This window comes from Pan troglodytes, chromosome 15 (assembly GCF_028858775.2).
Source record: "Pan troglodytes isolate AG18354 chromosome 15, NHGRI_mPanTro3-v2.0_pri, whole genome shotgun sequence".
In the NCBI taxonomy this organism is placed as follows: Eukaryota; Metazoa; Chordata; class Mammalia; order Primates; family Hominidae; genus Pan; species Pan troglodytes.
In genome coordinates this window covers 94,065,261-94,087,427 of record NC_072413.2, presented here as the reverse complement: position 1 = coordinate 94,087,427, position 22,167 = coordinate 94,065,261, and the positions used below count along the sequence as shown (strand labels likewise).

The following is a 22,167-nucleotide window of genomic DNA, read 5'->3' as shown; positions in this document are numbered from 1 at the left end:
TCTGTGTGTGTGTGTGTGTGTGTGTGTGTGTGTGACAGAGAGAGAGAGAGACAGAGTGAGAGAGAGAGACAGAGACAGAGACAGAGAGAAAACACATTTAAACGTGTTTTTTAATCCCTGTTTCAAAATGGCCATCAAAATTCCATTTTAACAATTGTGTATTATTCTGTCATGAACATAAGCCACAGTTTAACCACTCCCCTAGTGTTGGAGATTTAGCAATTTCCACTTTTCCTATGATAAATGATGCACTGATCAACATCCTTGTACATCCATTAGCATGTACATGCATCATTGTACACACATTGTTATTTATTAGGGCAGACTCCCAGACACACAATTTCTGAGTCAATGAGTATGAACACTGTATACCTTCCGGTGGATAGGAGCAAATACGCTAGAAGAGGTTCCCTAATTCCCACCGCCCACGCCGCACATCACTGCACACGGGATGCCAGAATGTTTGCATTCATGAATCAGAACTTCCTATTTCTGTTTTTAAAGGTTCTCTGCTGCTCAGACTTCAGGTGGGAGGTGGGGTGCTCCAAGGGAGGGGGTGATCCCGGACACAGCAGTGAAGAGGAGGCCCCTTCCTGCCCCAGCCCAGGAGGCCCATGTCCGGGCTTCCCAGGCCCTCTCCAGAGGCAGAATATGCATGTGCATTCCCGGGCTGGCACTGACACCTATTTGGCCCATAATCAATGTTTCTTTTGAAGGGAACCTGAATGAATGAACATGACACAGTGAGGCCTGCATCGGATGCACAGTTACCGAGCACTGCATGAGACAGTATTCTGTGTGGAGCTCCTGCTGTGGTCAGGGGCTGTGCCAGAGACATTAAAATACTCTCAATCACTCAACAATCCTGGTGGAGGCTAATACTGCAACCCCATTTTACAGGTGGATAAGCAGAGGTCAAGGCCATAGCACTAATCTGTGGTGGTGTCAGGGTTGAGCGCCACGAGTGTCTGACTGTGAGCCCAGGCACTCCTGGCTCTGCATGCAGCCCCATGGGCTTCAGGGTCAGGCTCCTGGAACATGAGAGGCACGCAGGTGCCTGGGCAGCTGCTGCTCAGAAGCTCTCTGGCCTGCCTTGAGTCTCAGTGGCCTCCTGTTAAAGGATGACCATTACCAGGTCACCAGGTGGCCCTCGAGCATCTGCTTCTGATGGGCTCCTGCCAGGAGGCACTCGGCACCTATATTCCTAACATGGTGCTGTCCTTGAGGGGACGGAATAGGGCAGTTGTTGACCTAGAGAGTGCAGTGACTGGAAAGGACTGCTATGGGGCTCAGGGCAGGCCAGGTGCAATTTCTGAGTGGGGGCTGCAGGTTACCATGCTGTGTTCACCCCTCGTGGGGTACATTTTTATATAAGTACTTCTTATATGTATAACATATTCTATTAATATATTTCAATTAAATATAATGACCAATGCAAACAAGAATATTACAACAGTTTTTTATGCTAAAAATACAATTATAAGTGGAAATAAAAGAATTGCAGGTCAGATGGGGTGTGGGTGCATCAGACACATGCCAGCCTAACGGGAGGCTTCCCCTTCCCCAGGCGACATCATTGGTGCCTTTGCCCAACCTGTCTACAACAGAAGGCCTCCAGGCTAAGGTAAAGCCACCAATATTTGCTGGTGGCCTCTTGGAAAGCATGCTCAGTGTGAGAAGCTGTGCTTTTTTCCTCTTGGGCATGACGGGGGCTGCAGGGACTTGTTCTGCCCCCACATCCCCCCGCGACCCCTGCCAGATTCCCAGGAATTAACCAGCGTTCCTGTCCCTTCCCACTCATTGCTTCTTGTCTCTCCTCTCTCACCAGGCCCATGCTGCTGGCTGCTCAGACAGACGCCTCCCTGAACTCCACGCATGGGATCTGAGCCACTCTCCCACCCTATGGAGCTCTCTGGGCATATGTCCTGTCTCTCTCTTCTCTTTAGAGCAAATGTGAATGAGATGAGTATTTTCATCCAAATCACTGGGGAAAGAGGAAGGGAACCTGGACAGAGCTTTTTGTAGGGCTCCCGCCAACCAGGCCATCAGGTGGCCCTTGAGCACCTGCTTCCGATGGGCTCCTGCCAGGAGGCACTCGGCACCTGTATTCCTAACATTCCTGCCAAACGGGTCAGGGTGATGCCCTCCAGCCTCTGCACCCCTCACTTCTCTGCCTCCCTGCAGGTATTTATTTAATAGCTTTGCAGGTCAGTTTCCTGTTGCTGCTGTGACTAATTCCCACAAGCACAGTAGCTGAAAACAACACTAATGTATCATACGGTTTCAGAGGTCTCACCAGACTAAAATCGAAGTGTTGGCAGAGCTGCACTCCTTCTGGAGGCTCTAGGGGACAATCTGTTTTCTTGCCTTTCCCAGCTTCTAGAGGCCGCCCACATTCCTGGGCTCATGGCTGGGCTCATGGCCCCTTCCTCCATCTTCAAAGCCAGCAGTGTAATATCTTCCAATCTCTCTCATCTTCCAATCTCTCTCTCTCATCTTCCAGCCTGGCTCTTATAAGGGCCCTTGTGATGACATTGAGCTCCCCTGGCTAATCCAGGCTACTCCTACCATCTCAAAATCCTTAACTTAATCACACCTGCAAAGTCCTTTTGGCCATGAACGGTAATCCATCCACAGGTTCTAGGGGTTAGGACGTGGACATCCTTGGTGGGGGCATCATTCTGCTGACCATACCCCGGACTTCTGTTCCAGAAAGAAGTCAGGATGGTGTGCATAACTGGATGTCCACCTCCCATTAGACAGAGAACTCTTGAAGGCAAGGATATGGTCTACTCATCACAAACCCCCTCAGCCCCATCCTTAACATACAAAAAAAGTGACAAGTAAAAGCATGCAGAATTAATGAATTTGAAATCAGCAGGAGGGCTCCCCACAGGTGGTACTTCATAAACCCCAATCCTGGAGCTCCCAGCCGTGGGACAGGCCTCATGGGGAGTCCCCTTTGCCCTGCACCTGTAGTGGGAGCTCAGAACTGCCAAAGAGGATGGTCAGTGTGGGACGGATTCTGCTGTCTCAGAGCGTGGGAAATGAGGGTGGGTTCTGGCGTCAGAAAGGCTTGGGCGTGAATCCTGCTTTGCTACATATGGTGGAGCTTGGGTGAGTTACTTACCCACTTGCCTCAATTTCCCTTCTGTAAGTAATGAAGAGAATGCAGTCCAACCAGCGAGATTGTTGCAAGCAGTGAATAAGATCATGTATAAGAAAGCATGGCCCAGGACGGTTATGCAATGATTACCAATATTCCTTCCCTCTGTCGTCCTGTAGGACAGTATCACATGCATCTCTTATCCAGCTGCTTAAGCTAAAGCGAGGAAATCAGGAACATGGCATTTCTGGTCATGTGCTTTTTGTGTGATCGATAACCAGGTACTCATTTTCAGTTGTCAGCAGATGGCCGCCCGTGCCCCTAGGGTATGCTGAGACAGGCGGCTGAGAGGTGCTCCAAAGCTGGTCAGCCCTGTTGCTCCATCCGTCTGTCTCAGGTTTGTTGGTTTTATTTTGTTTTGATATTTTTTTTCTTTGTAAAATAGGTTCTAAATGGAAAGTGCTGAGTTAGACATAAAAATAACTTCCAACAGCAGAATTCCATGACTCAAAAACAAAAAGCCAGTCTCAATTCCATCATTTGGAAGTTACAAAAATTTGATCAGGAGCTGGCTTGTGGTCAGAATGAGGGGTGTTGGCTGAGGTCATCCTGGAAGCAGGTGGTGAGAGAATGTCACTCTCAAAGCCCGCCCGACCAGCTCCAGTCTACTTTTAGCCACTTTTAAAGATGCCCTTCTGGTGGCACGCCACTGCTGGAAATGAGCAACAGGGTTTTCTCACGCCAGTGGGCAAGGGTGGCCACTGGCCTTCAGAGAATGGGATTCTTGGATGAGGTTTTGACTCAGAGCAGATTTGGGGGCGTGAGCCTAACCTTAAACCCTAGAAAAGCTACCGTGCAGAAGACAGAGTGGCTTAAGAGGGCAGAACAAGAAAACTAGTCTCTTCTTGCTGAGTTAGACACTGGCAACCAGGACAACACAGGGTGACCTAGGGCTTGTTTCCCTATCGGAGGAGATATTCACGTCAAGATTAAAAAAAGAAACAACAACAACAACAAAACATTTGTTGGCCGGTGCGGTGACTCATGCCTGTAATCCCAGAACTTTGGGAGGCCAAGATGGGAGGATTGCTTGAGGCTACGAGTTCAAGATCAGTCTGGGTAACATAGTGAGACTCCATCTCTACAAAATATAAAAAAAATTAGCGGAGTGTGGTGGTGCACACTTGTGGTCCCAGCTACTAGGGAGGTTGATGTGGGAGGATCGCCTGAGCCCAGGAAATCATGGCTGCAGTGAGGTCTGATGGCACCACTGCTTTCCAGTCTGCGTGCCAGCGAGACCCTGTCTCAAAAAAAGAAAACAAAAACACTTGTTGGCTTGTTGAAGACAGAAGGCTGTATTTTCTGCCTACGCTTTTCCGAAGGCAGGGCTCTTCCACAGTATCACAGGATCCCCAATGCCTAGACCAGAGCAGACACTCAAAAACTATTTGGTGAATGAATGAATCCTAGGACCATCAGTCAAGAATCCTGAGGGCGTGATGAGATTTAGCCCCAGGGCCAACATTGCCTCGTGGTGTGATCTAGGCCCACTTCTTAATCTCTCTGAGGCAGAGGTTTCTCAGTTAAAAACAGGGGAAATAATAAAGACAGCCGTATAGAAGGGGGCTGCTGGGAGGTTCTTAACACTGGATGAAAAATGCTTTCTAGGGGAAAAGGCAAGTCACAAAATAAACTCAGATAGCATTCTTGAAATCAAAAACATGCATGCGTAATATGACCATGTACTATGCATGGATTTATACAAACGTTAGTAAAAGCACCAACTTGGATTGTGAAGCCAGATTCATGATCGCGGCTGCCTCTGGGAAAGGGGAAGATGGGACAAAGCAGACTGATTTCATCTGCAGTCGTTTCTTATAAGGAAAGACAAGGCAAACATGATGAAATATTATAAATGGCCTATTCTGGTCATTGGGTATATGAGTGTCTGTTATTTTTTGGTATTTTTGCACTTCCTAAAATTAAGAGCAGTGCTTTGAGCATTGGAGTGCACCAAACGCGTGATGGTTATAATCAATTGTGGCTGTGGGATTAAGTGCTCTCTGAATTCAGAAGGGTGCCCCAGGCTCAGGGTCCCTGCCCCACAGTGTCGGGGCACCATGTAGCATGTGGTGGCTGAGTGCGATGTGGGGTGTTCCAGGTGGTCCGGGCCATTGTGGAAAATGGGACGGCATCCTCCAGGGGCCTCAGAGGACCCTGCCTTCCCGACAGTCTCCATGCTGCTCCAAGGAGTGTGGCGGCCTTTAGGCCTCCACCTGTTCCTACTAAGGAGGTGACTGTTATATAAATCTCCCCTAAGCTCCACCTCTACAGAGAAAGGAACGGAAAACGGTTTCAGAAGGAAATCTTCAAAGCGTGGTTATCAGAGGTGACCCCAGCAGGCCTTTCAGAGGATGGGTAAACACAAAACAACAGAAGTGTGATTGTGATGGCTTGTGATACGGGGGCCACCAGACCCTCCTCCCTTAGATGCAGTCTCAGTGCCCGTCTTGGCCGAGCCCGTTCTGCAGCAACCTGGCCCAGAACAGTTAGAATCTGATGCTCCTGGGCTATGAATTTTAAAGTTAAATTTGTGTGGGGGTAAAGACAACCATGTCCCCAGTGGGCTGTGCTGCTCCCACACTGCTCTGGGTCTGGAGACCTGAGATCTGGCCCTGCTCCAGCCCTGCCCTGTCTTGGATCCTTACACACTAGGGAGTGGCTTGGATGGGGTGATATCTAAGGTCAGAAGTCCCTGCCCAATACTAAGAAGGTTGAAGTCAGTTATAGACGGGCCTAAAGTGAGAGTCTGTGTGGCAAATATTGCCATATAAACCCTTCAATAAAATTCTCAAACAAAATTTAAGACGCCTAGTTAAATTCAAATTTCAAATAAACAACAACACAATTTTTAGCATAAGTATATCCCACGTATTAGCATAAGTATATCCCACATATCACACAGACTATACTTATCCTAAATAATTATTTGTTGTTTATCTGACAATGAAATTTAACTGTGCATCTTTTATTTGCTACATCTGACAACTCAATATGTGGCTAATCTAAAAACTAGCAGCAATTTCAGAATTTGTACAAGGGACCACGCCTTCAGTTTTGTCTCTTCAGAACACACCATCTGTGGCCCAGGCTCTCTGGGGGACCTAGCACATCAGAAAATTCCAGAGAAGACTCCAGTTAGTGTACAAACATTCTAAAGATAATTTCTCTCATCACTAAATTCTTGCAGGGTCTCTGTGGTCTAAACATTAAGGCTGGACAGATTTGAATACCATCCATCCATCCTTTCATTATTCATTCAACAAATACCAAAGGCCCACTTGCACCAGCAAGACCAGGAAGTGATAGACAGACATTAGGCACACCAAGGGTTACTCATGACTTCTGAAGGGCTCAACATTTAAAAAGAATATAGACTGAAACACACAGTCATAAAATGGTGTCATGTGCACTTTCACAGAGAGAGGAAAAAGGTGATGGGATTTCGACGGGGTGAAGACATTTCGGCTAGAAAGAGGCAACACAGGTTGGGATTCATTACAAGAGCTGCAGAATCAGGCATGAGACTGAGCTCCCACGTGGTTCGTTTTTAGCTGTATGATGAGGGCAAGTGACTAACCATCCAATGCCTCAGCTTCCTTATCTGTAAAATGAAGATAAGAGCAGGAACCACCTCCTAAGGTGCTATGGCGTGACAGAAACTCACAGCACCCGGCTGTACGTGTTCCATGCTCGTGAACTGTCATTGTAAGTTTCATCCTTGCTGCCTGGCCCCATGACTCCCAAGGCAGAGAGCTGGACCTGCTGTCTCAAGGTGTCTCCAGAGTGGGGTCTCTTTTGATTTTCTCCATTTTCCACTTTTGGGTCTGGTTTATTTTATGTGGATTACACTGGGAATGTAAGAAAAGAAATGGAAGGTGCATGGCTAGGTACACGCTGATCCCCTCATAAATGTCCTCTGACGGGGAGGGCTGAAGCCCCACAGAGCAGGAGGGTCAGCAAAGGATGGAAAGCACCTGAGTTTTCATTTCCCACTCGTGGACTCTTACAAATCAGCAGGAACTGCTGGGAGGCTGGGCTCTGAATGGCACAGCGGCCTCCTGAGCTGGGGCAGGCAGGACTGCAGGACCGTGAACAGGCAGGCAGGTCCTCCTGAAGGGATGGGTGGTACCTGAAGGGGTCCCAAAGGGAGATGTAAGATCTTGGTGCCAGCCCAGTCTGCCTGCTGGACTGGGCCACTTCTATTGCTGGATCTGTTCCCTGTCTCAACATGAGAACTCCTGCCTGGGACCCACAGGACCATTATGAAACTAGGAGAGTATGAAAAAATGCTTGCGGTGCCGGCACAGATAGAGTAAGCCCAGGCAAGCTCCAACAAGTAATGGCCGAGGCCCCTGGCAAGAAGGCGGCAGCAGCTGGCTCAGGGAGGGAAGATAAACCTGGAGAAAGACAGGCATCATGAGCTTACTGGGGTTTTTGCCTTTTTTATCTCCCAGGACTGAGCACAAAAGCTCTAGAAGAAACCCCCTCTCTCTAGACAGAAGACTGAGAAGCCAGGCTCCTGTGAGCTGGCAGTTTGAGGGGAATCCCCGATTTTTACTTGTTTTCTCTTTTTTCTCTCCTGGTCCTGCCTCTCAAAGCAGTGTCAGTTGCTGAGCTGTGTTGCCACGGTTGCGATGGCAGCAGTGACAGTTCCGCTGGCCAGAGGAAGCCGGGGAAGGGCCCCATGGTCTGAAGAGCGTGGGGGCTCCCTTGATCTCTTCCATTTTCTCTCACTGCTTTGCCTGCAGGGTGCCCTGACAGTGCAGACCTCTGCAGCAGCACACGAGGATGCAGCGGGCAGAAACGCAGGCTTTGCAGCCAGAGGGTTACACAGAAAGGCCCATGGGAGCTAGACAGTGTCAGGGGAACCCAGATGGAGGAAGCTGGAGAAGGGAACCCCCTAAGTTTGTGGTGTGAACCTGTACATATTTTGGGCTCACCCCAAACTGCATGCACAAAAGAGATTCAAAGGAGCACAGTAAAGGCTCTGATAATTGAACTATGGTGCAAACCCCTGCCATGTCGAGACTAACCACTGAGGGGTGCACCTGCAAGACACACCCAAACGACATGCAACCACCGCTTATAGAAGGTGACAGAGAATTTTCAGACCAGACCCAAACTGCCAAAACAAAGCAATGCTCTAAAAGTTTTAACAAGACACAGTGTACTAGTTAGCTCTGGCTGCCATACAAAGTACCCCAGACTGGATGGCTTAAACAGCAGAGATTTACATCCTCACAGTCCTGGAGGGTGGACGTCCAAGATCAAGGTGTCGGTAAGGCTGTTTTCTTCTGAGGCCTCTCTTGTTGGCTTGCAGGTGGCCGCCTTCTCCCTGTGTCTTCACATGGTCTTCCCCCTGTGCATGTCTGTGTCCTAATTTCCTATTCTTATAAGGATGCCAATCATACTGAACTAGGGCATACCCTAGTGACCTCATTTTAACTTAATCACCCCCTTTAAAGACCCTATCTCCAAATACACTCATGTCTAAGGTATTGGGAGTTAGGGTTTCAACATAGGAATGGTGGGGTTGAGGGAGGGGGCAACAACTCAGCCCACAGCCCACAGCATCTCACAACATAATATTCAAAACACCCAGAATCCAGTCCAAAATTATCACACCTCAGCACTTCTCTCTTGGTATAGAAAGAAATAGGAAATCAACAAGGATACAGAAGACCTGAATGTCACCATCAACCAACAAGATCTAACTGACGTGTACTGAACCTTCCACCTGACAACAGAATGCACATTCTTCTCATGGGCACGTGAAACAGTCACCAGGACAGACCATATCCTGGGTCATAAAGCAAACCTTCACAAGCTTAAAGGAATCAAAATCCTATGAAATATGTCTTCTGATCATAATGGAATTAAACTAGGAGTCAATAACAGAAAGACATTGGGGAAATCTCCCAAAACTTGGAAGCTAAATCACACACTCCTAAATAATCCATGGGTCAAGAGGGAAGTCTCAAGGGAAACTAGCAAATATTCTAAACTGAGTAAAAGTGAAAATACAAGTTATCAGCACTCATTGATGCAACTAAAGCAGTGCTTAGAGAAAAATGTATAGTACTAATTGTTTATATGAGAAAAGAAGAAAGGTCTCAATTTAATAATCTAAACCAACCTTGTCCAACCCACAGCCCACGGGCTGCATGCAGCCCAGGACAGAATGTGGCCCAACACAAATCCATAAGCTTTCTTAAAACATTACTAGATTTTCCTGCATTTTTTTTTCTCATCAGCTATCATTAGTGTTAGTGTATTTCATGTGTGGACCAAGGCAATTCTTCTTCTTCCAATGTGGCCCAGGGAAGCAAAAATGTTGGACACCCCTGATCTAAACTATACCTTAAGAAATTAGGAAGAGGAGAAGATTAAATTAAACCCAAAGCATACAGAAGGAAGGAAATAATAGAGATAAGAACAAAACTCAATAAAATTGAAAACAGAAACAATAGAGAAAAATCAGTGACTCTACAAACTGGTTCTTTTAAAAGATCAATAACAATGATAAACCTCTCGCCAGGCTGAGCAAGAAGGGAGAAAACACAAATTACCAATATCAGAAATGGAAAAGGGATATTGCCACAGATATTACTGACAGCAAAAGGGCGGACAATAAGGAATTACTGAGATAATTAAAAACAACTGCATACCCATAGGTTTGACAATGTAGGTGAAATGAATCAATACCTTAAAAAACACAAACTACCAAAACTTACTCAAGAAAAAAAGATAAACCACACAGTCCTTATAGCTATTAAATAAGTTAAATTTTTAGTTAAAAATCTTCTGGGAAAAAATCACCAAATGATTTTATTGAAGAATTTACCAAAAATATAAAGAAGAAAAATACAAGTTGTAGACATTCTGTTCCAAAAAATAAGAGGAGAGAACATTTTCCAACTTATTTTATGGAACACTTCCCAAATCATCTTAATGAGGCAGCATTACTCTGCTAACAAAATCAAAGACATTACAAGAGCAGAAAACTGTGGATCAATATCTCAATTGAACAAGACAAAAAGTAGTCAACGAGATATTGGTAAATTCAATCCAGCAATATATAAAGAAGATAATGCAAAGCATTCAAATATTCAACATCCAAAAAAAATCAATCCTTACAATTCATGCCACACTGACAGAACTATGAAGAAACAAAACAATCACATCAATAGATGCAGAAAAAGCATTTGACAAAAGTAAACATCCACTCATGATTTAAAACTCTTAGTAAACTAGAAATAGAAGGGAACTTCCTGGATCTGATAAAGAACATCTAGAAAACAAAACCAAACAACCTATAGCTAACATTATACCTAATGGTGAAAGAGTGAATGCTTCCCTCTACGATCTAGGAATACGAGAGGATGTCTAACCTCACCACTCCCATTCAAAATCACACTGAAAGTTTTTGCCAGTATAATAAAGCAAGAAAAAGAAATAAAAGTCATATATATATAGAGATGCCTTATATATAAAGAAGACATAAAACTATCTCTAATTGCAGAAGACATGATTGTCTATACAGAAAATCTCAAGGAATTTCCAAAACATCATATAACTAATAACTGAATTTTGAAAGGTCATAGAACACAAGGTCAATATTAAAAGATCAATTGTATTTCCACACTCAAGCAACAAACAATATGAACTTTAGCCAAAAAGCACCATTTACAACAACACCAAAAAATAAAATACTTAGTTTAGATCTAACAAAATACGTGCAGGATCTGAACGCTGAAAACAACATACTGATGAAATAGCAAAGAAGATCTAAATAAGTGGAGAGAAATACTACGGTCATGAAATCAAAGACTCAATATTGTTAAGATGTGAATTCTCCCCAAATTGATGTAAAACCTCAATGCTATCCCAATGAAGATCCCAGCAGGAATGTTTGTCAATGCCAACAAGCTGATTCAAACATTTATTTGCAAAGGCAAAGGACTAAGCATAATCAAAACAATTTTGAAAAAGAAAATAAATTTGGTGAACTCATGCTACTGTATTTCAAGACTTATGATAAAGCTACAGTTATCAAGACAGTGTAGTGTTAGCAAAAGGATGGATGCATACATTAAATAGAGGGTCCAGAAATGAGATGCACATAATATGGCCAATTAATTTTTGAAAAAATTGCAAAGGCAATTCAATGGAAAAAGGATAGTCTTTTCAACAAATGATGCTGGAACAAGTGGATGTCAATATGCAACAATATATAGAGAGACAGATATGTGAACTTGGAACCCAATCTCTTACACACAAATTACAAAACAGCTGCAGCGAAAAAAAAAAAAAACTCATGCCTTATACAAAAAACTCAAAATGGATCTTAGACCTAAATGAAATCATAAAACTATAACACGTTTAGAAAAATACGTTAAGAGAAAAATGTCTGTAATCTTATGGTAGGCAGAGTTATTAGATCCAACATCAAAAGCATAATCCATACAAGAAAACACTGCAAACTGGATTTTATTAAAATTAAAAACATTTTCTCCATGAAAAACACCATTAAGAGAATGAAAAGACAAGCCACAGGCTGAAAGAAACTATTTACAAATCATCTATCTGACAAAGAACTTATAAGTAGAATATATAAAGAACACTGAAAACTCAACAATAAGAAAACAACCCACTTTGTTTTTTCCTTCAACTTCTATTTCAAGTTCTGGGGTCCATGTGCAGAAGGTGCAGGTTTGTTGTTACATAGGTTAACAAGTGCCATGCGGTGTGCTGCACAGATCAACCCATCACCTAGGTATTAAGCCCGGCTTCCATTAGCTATTCTTTCTGATGCTCTCCCTCTTCCCACCCTTCCCAACAGGCCCCAGTGTCCCCCATGTGTCCACGTGTTTTCACAGTTCAGCTCCCACTTGTAAGTGATAACATTCAGTGCTTGGTTTTCTGTTTCTGTGTTAGTTTGCTGAGGATAACAGCTTCCAGCTCCATCCATGTCCCTGCAAAGGACATGATCTCATTCCTTTTTATGGCTGTGTAGTATTCCATGGCATATATGTACCACATTTTTTTTATCCAGTCTATCATCGATGGGCATTTGGGTTGATTGCATGTCTTTGCTCTTGTGTATAGTGCTGCAATGAACATATACATGCATGTATCTTTTTAATAGAATAATTTATTATATATTCCTTTGGGTATAGCCACAATAATGGGATTGCTGGGTCAAATGGTATTTCTGCTTCTAGATCTTTGAGGAACTGCCACACAGTCTTCCACAATGGTTGAGCTAATTTACACTCCCACCAACAGTACAAAAGCATTCTTTTTCTTTACAAACTTTCCAGCATCTGTTGTTTCTTGACTTTTTAATAATCACCATTCTGACTGGTGTGAGATGGTATCTCACTGTGGTTTTGATTTGCATTCTCTAATGATCAGTGATGTTTAACTTTTTTTCATAGGTTTCTCGGCCACGTGAATGTCTTCTTTTGAGAAGTGTCTGTTCATGTCCTTTGCCCACTTTTTAATGGGGTTGGAAAACAACCCAGTTTTAAAAATAGGTAAAAGATCTGAACAGCTAAATAGGAGATATGTCACTGAACAAGAGATATATATACAGAGGGCAAATAAACACTTGAAAAGGTGTTCATCATCATTAATTAGGGGAATGTAAATTAAAACTACTATGAGATAACACTACACATCTATCACAATGGCTAAACTTAAAAAAAAAAAAAAACCTGATGTTCCTAATTTCTGATGAGAAATTGGAGCAACCAGAACTCTTGTACCTTGCTGTGGGAAGCAATTATGCAGCCATTTAAAGAAAGCAGTTTAGCCAGTTCTTACAAAGTTAAACATATGTTTATCATATGACCCAGAAATCCCACTCCTACGTATTTACCCAAGAGGAATAAAAACTGGTGTTCACCAAAAACCTGTGTGCAAATGTTTACAATAGCTTTATTCATAGCTGCCCCACACTGGAAACAATGCGAATGACTTTCAACTGGTAAATGGGCGAACTGTCTACATTCACCCAATATAATCCCACTTGGAGATAAAAATGAACAGGTTATTGATGTCCGCAATGACATGGGTGAATCTCAAATGCATTAGGTTACACTGAATGAAGCTATGTGGAAAAGGCCATTTAGATGGTATTCTGGATGATGCAAAAAACAATGGGGTGGACAACAGCAGAGACAGGGATGTGTCAGGTAGTGGGTGGTTGACCGCAAGAGACAGCAAGAGGAGATATTTTGGAGTGATGGAAAGTTCTAAATTTTTATTGTCGTCATGGTCACAGGGTTCTGTGCATTTGTTACAAGTTAGAGAACCGTATCATCCCCTTCACCAAAACAATTTTCTGGTATGCATATTAGCAAGTAAATCAAAAGCACACCTGGGAAGGAGACTGCAGCATTTGCTCTGAGCCAGGCACTGTGGCAAGCCCGGCGTTCACCATTCCGTGCAGTCCTCAGGGCCCCTGGGAGGTGGTGGTGGCCTTCCCACTGCACAGACTCAGCTGAGGCCCAAGCGCCCAGGGTCAGGCTGGACCCCAAACCACATCTGCCTCCACGTCCCAAGCTCTTTCTACAGCGCCAAGATTTTACTGCATATATGACAAAGATGCTTGGCAAATTGAGACTTAGTGGACCTCAGCCCATAGCAGAGATCACTGTGGTGTTTCGACAGGCCTGCAGAACATGCGACAACTCTCCTGAGGAAGTGCTCGGAAGGATTCTCCAACAGTGTGGGCACGGCTCCCTGAGTCCCAGGCCTTTCCATTCATATCCCCCACCTTAACCCTGATGGCCATTCCGACTTGGGGGATCTCTTGAGCCCTGCATGACCATTGAGTCAGAGGCATTGAGCCCTGCATGCCCGTGAGTCAGAGACAACTCCAAAAAGAGCTTCTCCCTTCACACCAGGTCTCCCTTCAGCTCTCTGTGAGGCCACATTCACATGGCTCTCCCAGGCATGCCCCAGAACTGTGCTGAAGCTCAAGCTGATTGATTTCAGCAAAAGTCCTTTGTGACGAAGGCCCAGGGCTGGACAGGCACAAGGCGATGTCCACCAGCCCTGGCAGGGCACCCTGTGTGCCCCACCTCCCTGCAGCTGTCTACACTCCCCCTGGGGCTGGTCTTCTGCTGAGACATCTGGGGCTCTCACTCACCACAGAACGGGGCCCAGCTTCCCAAGGTTGAGTGGCACCATCCCTCAGGGTGGCAACAGGCTGGGTCCACAGGCTGCCATCTGAACCCCTTCAGGAGAGAGGGCTGGGACTGTGGCAAGCTGGTCAAAGACTGGGGATCCCCAGGGGGCAGTGTGTGTTCATGGCTTAATTGGGGTGACAGTAGTAGCAATGATGGCAATCAGAACACTTGAGTTTATGCCACCAAATCCAGGGAAAGTGGAGAAGAGACGGGCTTGCTTGCATTTCACTATAGGAGAAAGACCCCTGGTGATGAAGGCTTGAAGGGAGACATGGGCAACAGAGGAAGAGTGAAATGGTTTGGCTGTGTCCCCACCCAAATCTCATCTTGAATTGTAGCTCCCCAAATCCCCATGTGTTGTGGGAGGGACCTGGTGGGGGGTAATTGGATCATGGGGGCAGTTATCCCCATGCTGCTGTTCTCGTGATAGTGAGTGAGTTCTCACACAATCTCACGGCTTTATAAAGGAGCTTTCCCCTCTTTTGCTCAGCACTTCTCCTTCCTGCCATCATGTGAAGAAAAACATGTTTGCTTCCCCTTCCGCCATGATTGTAAGTTTCCTGAGGCCCCCCCCCAGCCATGTGGAACTGTAAGTCAATTAAATCTCTTTCCTTTATAAATTACCCAGTCTCAGGTATGTCCTTATTAGCATCATGATAATGGACTAATACAAACCTCATTGGATGTTGCTTCCCCTTCTCAGCACATCACCAAAGGCTCAAAGTGAGCTCAGCTGTCTCTGCAAACTGCAGACAATGATCGATGACCTTTACAGTGTGGCAGTCATTAACTCACAGTGGTTTAGCTGCCTTTCAGAGACCCTACTACCCTAGGGATGAAGAAACTAAGGTGATGCAGGTGCACCCCATGAGGACACAGGGCATGCAGCTACTCCCCTGCACACCTTCCATTGGAATCTTCAGAACTGCCAGTGACTCTGGTGGGGTAATTTCTATCCGTGCCTTTAACAAAAGGGGATGCAGAAACTGTCTCTAGAAAGGATTAAGCGATTTGCCTAAGGTTAGTCCCTCAGCTAGCAAGGAGTAGAAGGGGTCAGTGCAGTGTGTGTGTGAGAGAGAGAGAGACTTCATCTACACTGGCAAATGAACCTTTGCAATCCAGTTCAAATCAGAATCTGGGTTTCCTGGGACATGCTTCAAGTGTCTCCTCTTCCCTAAGGACTTGCATTTCTACAAACCTGGCTCCAGTTTTATCTGCCATGGGCTTCCTCAAGGAGAGAACTTTAGACGGTGCAGAAGGAGAAGAATGAGGCGGTGATAGGTAACCGGCTCCAGAAATGGAAGGCTGGGCTGAGGTCAGCTCCAGTGATCCAAGGGAAGGATGGCTACCTGGCTCATGAGACACTGAGGTGGGCAATCAATTATTTAAAAAGTAAACAACAAGGTAAAGAACGTAGGACTCAAGGCACCTAGAATTAATTACCAAGGAAAAGGGACAATTCCAAGGGGCACAACCTGAGTGCCCCCAACAGTGGAAAACCCTCATTTGTCCACAGGGCTCCTACCTCATAGGCTCTTGGTTTAGCCCTGGCTACAAGTGGAGGTGAGGTCTGGGGATGCATTTCAGTAAATCTACCTGGCTTAGTCCAAAAGTCGACCCCTCTTCCTGGGGCAGGGCTCTCCGATGTGGAATATTAAGTGGAAGCAGGACAACAGCATGCTCTGTGAATTTCCTCCGCGGGGTCTTGGAAGGCCCTGGAAGAAATGCTAACGAGCACAGGTTTGAAGACTTCTCCTTAGGGAGATGTCTGTGCCAAGAGCATCAAAATAAACTTCCAGGCTGTAAAAATAAAGGTTGGTTGGTGTTTGCTGGGAAGAAGGGATCTCAAAGTAGAAAGCCATCCTCTCCAAAATAATACATGTTGAGGTCCTTTAAAACTTAACAAAAAAGCAGGATTTTGTGGCATGCATTTCCACATCATCAAGGCCCTCAACTCCATTACATGAGTAACTCATGGAAGTCCCTGGTCAGATGTCAGCCTCTGAGTCCTGGGCCTCTGAAGCCAGTGCAGGAGGCTGAAGCCTTCGAAAGCCGCCTGCCTGCCCAGGCTGACTGCGCCAGCTCCAAACTGGGCTGCCAGTTGTCCAGCTTCATGCACATCCCATGCCTGCCCTGGCTAATCATGGTGTGCCTCACAGGGAGGTGGAGGTGGTGTCTTCCCACCACACAGGTATTATAACTGAGGCTTTGATAGTTTAAATATTTCCAAAGAACCAGAAACTAAATTCAAATTGCCTGAGTATCACGGTATACTTTGCAATATTCCAGGGTTATAGAAATCAATAGTCTCTACCAAATCTGTGTTAGTCCGGGTTCTCCAGAGAAACAGAACCAATAACATATGTATATATATATATATATATATAAACATAAACAGAACCAATAACATATATGTATGAACATAAACAGAACCAATAACATATATACATATATATATACATACATATATATATGAAGAGATTTATTATGAGGAATTGGCTTACACAATTATGGAGGCTGAGAAACCCCACCATCTGTCACCGGCAAGCTGGAGACTCAGGGAAGCTGGTGGCATAATTCAGTCCTAAGTCCAAAGGCCTGAGAACCAGAGGAGCTGAGGGGGTAAAACCCAATCCGAGAGCAGAAGACCAATGTCTCAGCTGAAGCAGGCAGGCAGGAGATAAAAGGGGCGAATTCCTCTTTCCTTCTCCCTCAGTGGACTGGTTGATGCCACCCACATTGGAGAGGATCATCTGCTTTACTGGGTCCACGGATTCAAATGCTAACCTCATCCAGAAACACTGTCATGGACACACCCAATCTGGGCATCCCAGGGTGCAGCCAAGTCGACACCTTAAATGAACCATCACGGTCCTCTGGTGCTCGGCACAGCGCCTGGAGCACAGCACATGCTAAAGGTGACAAGAGCTAACGGGCAGAACTTTGCACAGAAGCCAGGTGCATAGGCTTTTGCTGATGAATGTGGCCAAGCTTTCCTCCCAGGGGTAGTAAGCGGCTGCTGCTCCCTACATGGTCCGTGTGCTCATCCTGAGGGAGGTGGAAATAGAGAGCTCCAAAGAGTCCCAGCTTTGGTCTCATCTGGAAGTGAGAAATCCTTTTCTACTCCCTGTAGAGGGTATCAGTGGGTGGGGTCTGCCTCTTTCTACAGACAGGGAGGCTGAAGGCTGGAATCAGCGCCCACGCATCTGCAGTGAGTGCCCGCTGGACGGGCAAGGAGCACCCCGCCTAAGATCACTCACATCACACACCTGGGAATGGCGTCCAGGCCTTCTCCAATCCCCAAACCCCAAAGCCTTTCTCATTAACTTGCCCAGCCCTGCAACACGTTGAGGTGACATCCTGCAGAGAACTGGCCTCCAAATCTGGCTGTTTTGCTGAAAAAACATAATCTGCTCTTTCATTAAGCTTTCCAACACACAGGGAGCTACCGAGCCTTTCTGTGCTGTTCGCCCATGCAGGGTGCAGTTAAGGGAAAGATTTGGTATCAGTACTTGCCACTCTCCTTGACTAATGTTTCCATGCTGGAGAGTCTTCAATTTACAATGAGGTGGATGAAATAAAAATGAAAGCTAATATTTATTGAGAGTCTGCTCTATGCCAGATATGGGCTGAGCACGTTACAGGCATGATTGGGTTTTATTATCACAACCCTATGAGGTGGGTACTATCGTCACCCTTGTTTGACAGGCGAGGACACAGGCACACATAGTAAAGAAGACATAACTCTCTCTGGAACCCCTATAAGTGGCCACCTGCATATGCTAACATTGAGCAGGACAAAGAGGGCTGCTTTCTTCCCTCAAAGAGCATCTAAGCTGGTGGAAGGTAGAAGGCACGCCTACAGCACTCCAAGTGTGACCAGGCACGATGACACTGGGACCTACACTGAGTGCATGCTAATTTTTTTTTTTTTTAGACGGAGTTTCACTCTTGCTGCCCAGACTGGAGTGCAATGGCCTCATCTCCGCTCACAGCAACCTCTGCCTCCTGGGTTCAAGCGATTCTCCTGCCTCAGCCTCCCGAGTAGCTGGGATTATAGGTGCCCACCACCATGCCCAGCTAATTTTGTATTTTTGGTAGAGATGGGGTTTCTCCATGTTGGTCAGGCTGGTCTCAAACTCCCGACCTGAGGTGATCTGCTCCCCTTGGCCTCCCGGAGTGCACACTAATTTTTAGAGCAATGTTCATGTTTGTTGCAGTGCCTCCCTTGTAAGCAGTTTACCACTGTGCTATCTTTCTGGTTCAGTGGAAGCTTTCAAAAGGGGTCCCACCCAGAGCCCAAGGATGGCAATGGGTTCAGATCCAGTCCCCTGCACTGGCCACACTGGCTTTCCTATCTCCCTGTGAACTGATGTGCCAGGTGTGCTCACGCGGCCACCTTGCTGCTGGCGCGACTGCCTGTGACGGAAGTGCTGGCACGCTGCTGCCTGCAGGTCCCTCTCTCTATGCTCTCTTCCTCTCCTGAGCCCCTTCTGGGCACCCCAGCACCTGGGCAAGGAAGAGCAGTATCTTTCGAGTAACAGCTGCTCTGAGACTGGCTGCTGTAACTTCATGGTGTCCCCTCATTTTCACAACAGCTCAGCATGAGATAGAGGTTTGGAGCTCAGAGAGGGATGTTCATTTCCCTGAGCTGGCACAGCCCATACGTAGTTGATCAGAAATCAAACTCTAGCTCTACCAACTCCTAACCCTCCTCACTCCAGGTTGAATTAACAGCTTTCTCTATTGGGGTCCTACACTAATTTATTCCTAGAACTGACAAAATATTTATTACATTACATTATATTTACTACATTACATGTATTATAGTACATTATATTATATTACATTACAATATATTATGTTATGTTACATTATCTTATAGTTAGATGTGTACTCACGTTACATTATAGTTAACTGTGTACTTGTCTATTTTTCTTAGGGACTGTGAGCACTTGTAGGATATGAGTTGAGTCTAACTTCTCTTTGAATCCCGGTGCCTAGCACATCTACTGACAGAGCAGATGCTAAAAATATTTTTTATTAAAAAAAAAAGTTTACCCAATCAATTGCTGTGCACTGAGCTACTTGATGTAATATATACATGGTGGAGGAGATGGCTCTATTTTCTGTGTGTCCGACATGCCTCAACCCACAGTGGGACCCAGGGAAATAAGGATATTTTTGGAAAGCCTGAGAGCATTTCAGAATTAAGAGGAAAAAGCAAATTCACCTCTTCTGAAAGTGTTGCCATAGTAACTCTGCACAACGCAGGGGGAGAAAACGCTGTCTCATCAGAGCACAGCATCTTAGATTAGCAATAATGGAGGAAGCACTTGCCCTGGGGGGACAGAAAGGCTCAGATGGTGTGGTCCAGGGCCCTGGGGACCTTGTCCTCCACGCGCATCCCATGGTCCATGGTGAGAATTCAGGGGACTGGGACAAGCCCCAGAGCCACAGCTTGCGTTCAGAGGAGGCTGGCTAAGAACCTTAAGAAGAAACAGCGAAGGCCTGTTTGAGATGCCCCACCTCCCTGGCTGTACCTGAGGAGCTCCTCCACCTGGCTGTGGCTTCCTGAGGTGGGGATAAGGGGGAGGAGGCTGTGCCTCTGTTGGTTCAGCTATGGGAAGTTCAGGCCACTTTCACTGGATCTCAGCAGTCAAGCAAAGCAAGAGGATGGGGAGTTTAAAAATTTTCCCTTAGGGAGGAGCTGGCAAAGGTTGCCATAAATTAGTATTTATTCTACCCCAATTAACTCGATAGCATCTTTGAAGTGATTCAGCAGTGTCATTGGAACCAAATGGGCGTCCCCTGTGTGGGTCAGCAGCTTCCTAATCAGATTAAATTCCTTGCCACTGAGCAGAATAAAGTCTCAGGGCCTTAGGAGGATGGGTGGGGAATTTGTTTGTTCAATTGTTATCTCGTTCATTGGCTAAACAGACATTTTACTGAGCACCTACTACATGCTGGTGGGGGGGGGGCGGTCAGGGTAGAAGCCAGAGGTACCAAGAAAAAAACTATGTAATCCCTATTTTGGAGGAAGAGAGAGAGAAGGGGAAAATGGTGGGGGGTGATGAAGGCTAAGAGGAGAGGACAAAAGGAATAAAAGTGAAACTGAGCATCATTCTCCATCAGCGAGCACACGCATACTGGAGTGAAGCGGGGGTTGGGGCAACGGCAAGCCCAGGATGTTTACCTCCCTAAGTGGATCCTTTTGGTTTATTTTTAAACATCCTCTCCTCTATATGGCAAAATTGTCTTCAGTAGTAATCATGGCATGAAACAACAGCAACAAAAGGCCAGATTCTCCACTGGAGATGCACATCGGAATCTCCAGGAGGACGTTCTAAAATGGTCTCCTCCAACCAATGTAGCTCTCAGGGGAACACACTGCACCCTCCTCCCCAGGGGCACCTGTATGAGCAGAAGAGGAAGGCACAGAGATGGCCATCCTGTGCCAACACAATCCGGCTCAGGACCCTGCAGCCTCACAGTTATTTCAGTACACCCAGCTGGGTCAGAAGCCAGAGAAAACTCCCCCGACCGCTACACATGATGTCCAGGAAGTCACGTCAAAACCCCCTACCTATGTATGGGAGGAAGACAGCACACTGGGTTAGGAAGAAAACAGGGCCAGAGAAGCTAAGGGAGGTGGCGCCGTGTGCGTGCACAATCCCTGCCAACCAGCAAAGCCTGTTCAACTGAGCTGGCCAGAGCGGAATCCCAGCATGGAAAATGCAAAATGCCAGGAGAGCAAATTAAGATGAGGACGTGACTTTTTTGTTTTTTAATTTTTTTAATTTTATTTTTCCATGAGTTATTGGGGTACAGGTGGTTTGTGGTTGCATGAGTAAGTTCTTTAGTGGTGATTTGTGAGATTTTGGTGCACTCATCACCCGAGCAGTAGACACTGCACCGTATTTGTAGTCTTTTATGCCCCCCTTCCGCTCTTCCCCCAAGTTCTCAAAGTCCATTGTATCATTCTTGTGCCTTTGCATCCCCACAGCTTAGCTCCCACATACCAGTGAGAACATATGATGTTTGGGTTTCCATTCCTGAGTCACTTCGCTTAGAATAAGAGTCTCCAATCTCATCCAGGTCACTGCAAATGCTATTAATTCATTCCTTTTTATGGCTGCCTAGTAGTCCATCATATATATATATATATTTACCCTAGTTTCTTTATCCACTCGATGATTGATGGGCATTGGGGTCAGTTCCATGATTTCGCATTGTGGATTGTGCTGCTATAAACATGCCTGTGCAAGTATCTTTTTCACATAATGACTTCTTTTCCTCTGGGTAGATACACAGTACTGGGATTGCTGGATCAAATGGTAGTTCTACTTTTATTTCTTTAAGGAATCTCCACACTGTTTTCCATAGTGGCTGTACTAGTTTACATTCCCACCAGCTGTGTAGAAGTGTTTCCTGTTCACCACATCCCTGCCAACATCTACTGTTTTTGGATTATGGCCATTCTTGCAGGAATAAGGTAGTATCGCATTGTGGTTTTGATTTGCATTTCCCTGATGATTAGTGATGTTGAGCATTTTTTCATATGTTTGCTGGCCATTTGCATATCTTCTTTTGAAAACTGTCTATTCATGTCCTTAGCTCACTTTTTGATGGGATTGTTTATTTTTTTTATTACTGATTTGTTTGATTTTGTTGTAGATTCTGGATATTAGTCCTTTGTCAGATGTATAGATAGTGAAGATTTTCTCCCACTCTGTGGGTTGTCTGTTTACTCTGCTGACTGTTCCTTTTGCCGTGCAAAAGCTCTTTAGAGTAATTAGG

General features: G+C 45.5%; 1 protein-coding gene across 2 annotated transcripts in view; it reads right to left on the bottom strand.

Moving 5' to 3' along the window:
• The window catches only part of C14H14orf132 (chromosome 14 C14orf132 homolog), a 47,316-nt gene that overhangs the window by 899 nt on the left and 24,250 nt on the right, over nt 1–22,167 (bottom strand). The gene's annotated exons all lie outside the window — the stretch shown is intronic.